Genomic DNA, 3,110 nt, shown 5'->3' with positions numbered 1-3,110 from the left:
CCTATATGTCTGTTTCAGTGTCCTGTCCTCTAATATGTTGACAACATTTCTTTCTGATTACGCCTTGGACTTTGGTCATCCTCATGCACTAAATAGTTTAATCATTTTTTATCACCGTTAACTATATATGTTTAATAAATTAGTGTAAATGCTAACCTTGTTCTTGTTCCTGGCTTGTTGCGTACTCTTTTGACAAACACATGAGAACGATCCCATTGCTAAAATTGTTATATTCATCGTCTTTCTCCGTCCTCTCATTTCTGCAAGTGACATCAGCTTTGATGCTATGTAAGCTCTTCAGGAACCTTTTGATATTCCCCTCGTCACGGGAGTGATAACATAGCAGTATCTTCCTCTTCTCTGCTTTCCTACATACTAAAACACCAAAATTAGTTTAAGGAAATTGGCCTAATTGCATTGTATTCTAAAGAAAGAACACGGAGCAATAAATTAAGTAAAATTCGTTGTTTTTGAATACATCCTTATAGAAACAAGTGAAGCTTACATAGAAATGTCAACCATTTGAGGATAACATCTTGCATTTCTGTCGAGTGTCCTTTAGAATTGTTGAGCTCCATCATCAAATCATAGCATAAGAGCTATACTTCAAAGCATCTGAAATTAATCAAGATATTACTGCATAAATACACTTATATCTGAGTGTTCTAAACACCTAAGTCAACGGCAACAGCACATACTATGAAACGTTTTAGTCTACGGGATGGTAAATTTACAGCATATTAGCAATAGATACCAAATACATATTTAATTTTTGTACACATTTATTAAATGGTTTTGGGGTACTAGTATTCACAAAAATGTGAAAATTAACATTATTTCCATTTATATGTAGACTTGATATATCCCAGTGAACTTGAAATAAAAGACACCTTACTCTGCCAGATCTGTTTCAAATTTGGAGGTATTACTGACTAAAGACGATAAGGGTCATCTAAAATCTAAACTGAAGGGGAAACAAGAAGATTACAGGAAAAGATCAAATTGTCAGTCAACAGGTATTTCAGTTGTCTTATTTTTCTCCTTTTTTTTCTTGTAAAAAACATCACTGTCTATGTTTGTTCAGCATTTATTAATCTTTGAATTTAAAAGAGGTTCTAATAATTCTTTTTGTTTTGCTTTTAACATAGTACCATAAACATACGACCCTTTCAAAATATTTTTTTCGGGATTCATTTTTATCTTCAATTAAGTGTAAACAATGTATTTGAAATTTGATTTGTACATCTTTTATTTCATTACCAGATCCAACCCACAACCTTTTAGTCCAATTAAAACTCTTAGTATATCATTTTTATGCGGTAAGAAAAATGGTCCCCTGATCACAAAGGGGAAGTCAAAGTGGGTCAGTATTTTCCCTCCATATTTAAAATCTTTATAATTTTCGTAAACGCTCTTTTTTAAGCACACCTCGCCACTCTCTTTTTTGTTTTTGTTTTAAAAGTCTTATAGTACTTCGACTACATAGTTTATTAAAAACAGTACTCGTATTCTCTGCCATCCATGGCAGTTACGCATACATGTATGTAGCGGTAACAAGTCGTATTCGTCAACTGTACTGAAAAAATGTATTAGTTATGAGCACCCGGAATTAAGATGAAAAGTATCGAATTTTTGATACAAAACAATAATGTTGAATCTGAATCAATTTCTTTTGTTCTTTTTAAAATATATATATATATATTGAAAATATTTCTATTCGTTCCATTTATATGCATAAATGTTTGACAATTCAATAAGAGGAACAAAAATCAGTTCTGAAGCACCCACGGACATGTGTAGATTTGTAACACAATTGGAACATACCTTACATATAAACAAACTATATATTAACTTTTAATGTATGTTGTGTTTCGTGTATTTGATCAATAATTAAGGACATATGTGTACAAGGCATAATAATCCTTATATGTCCTTGAGAGCCATTTAGGTTCTTATGCACTCTATATCTATTTATTACTAATTATGTGTTTGATGTAGTCAATATTGGTGTAAATATTAATGTGAAATATTATGGGTCAGGATGAAATATCATAATTGAACGAAGTGGTCAGTATCCCTTATTGATATCTAAGTAATTTAACGTATTGGGAAATGACTTGATAACAATTACTGACCACAGTCAATATTGTAATTGAACGCTTGATTAAAAATCTGCAAGTAAATCAAACGAAGCAATTTCATTAATAACTTAGAAACTTTCCAATAATTAATAACAGGATCTGACGATTGAAAATTTAATATATATTCTGAGATTGGACAGACGGAGGACAGAGAGAGAACAAGAAATTAAGACAAACGTTTCAGACGTACCACTATACGAACTTTGTGCCCCCTGTTCTAGTTTAGCTTCCAGTGGATATACTAGTTCTAACACTAACTCTATAATATATGAACTGTAACTGTGCTGACAACATTGTTTAACTATATATGCATGACGTCTATATTGTGCAACAGTGACATAATAAATGTATATATAACCAAATAAAAAGCACTGTGTTATAGATACATATCCCAAATGTATTTGTATTGTACAACCGACTCATTAATTGAATTAGAATAAATTCAAATAAATCAATACATGTTTGTTTTGTATATTGTTCGGTATAAAGTAATAAAAGATTAGGGGCTAGTTAAACAGGCTAATTTACAGAATTTGATTTTCAATTTCAGAATTTTAAAAAATAAGACCGAGTTAAATGTATTAATCCCTTCTTCATGTTTATTTCTACATACACGAATCAACTTATATCTATCATTTTCGATAAATATAATATATAGAATTATATACTCTCTAGCTAATTTTTCGATCTATTCACTTATCCCCCACATTACATTTAGATAGACAATTCTTCGATTTTGCGAGACCTATATTTCTGTATGCATCAGTGTATCAGAAAGAAAATCGTCGTTTAGTGTAGGCATTTTTAATCAATTGAATACTTCGCTATGGTACGATATTTTGAATACCAACACCTTTCTGCCATTGCTGTATGGAAATATCTAAAAGGCAATTTATATTATTTCTGATGTATGACAAAATCTATATCATGCTACTACAAGAATTACCTGTGTGTCACGCTGGAATCCGC

At 31.0% G+C, this 3,110-nt stretch overlaps 1 long non-coding RNA gene across 1 annotated transcript; it reads right to left on the bottom strand.

Annotated features, from left to right (window-relative positions):
* Positions 1-155: 155 nt before the first annotated feature.
* On the bottom strand, positions 156-3,110 carry LOC134246473 (uncharacterized). The gene is made up of 3 exons (XR_009987639.1): positions 3,088-3,110; positions 506-615; positions 156-375 (listed from the first exon to the last, which is right to left on the bottom strand). It is a non-coding gene; the product is annotated as an uncharacterized LOC134246473 (long non-coding RNA).

This window comes from Saccostrea cucullata, unplaced genomic scaffold (assembly GCF_032062105.1).
Source record: "Saccostrea cucullata isolate Sc308-1 unplaced genomic scaffold, CSIRO_AGI_Scuc_v1 ctg2, whole genome shotgun sequence".
Lineage (NCBI taxonomy): Eukaryota > Metazoa > Mollusca > Bivalvia > Ostreida > Ostreidae > Saccostrea > Saccostrea cuccullata.
Note: the sequence above shows the minus strand (reverse complement) of the source record. Positions and strands in the feature narration are given on the sequence as shown.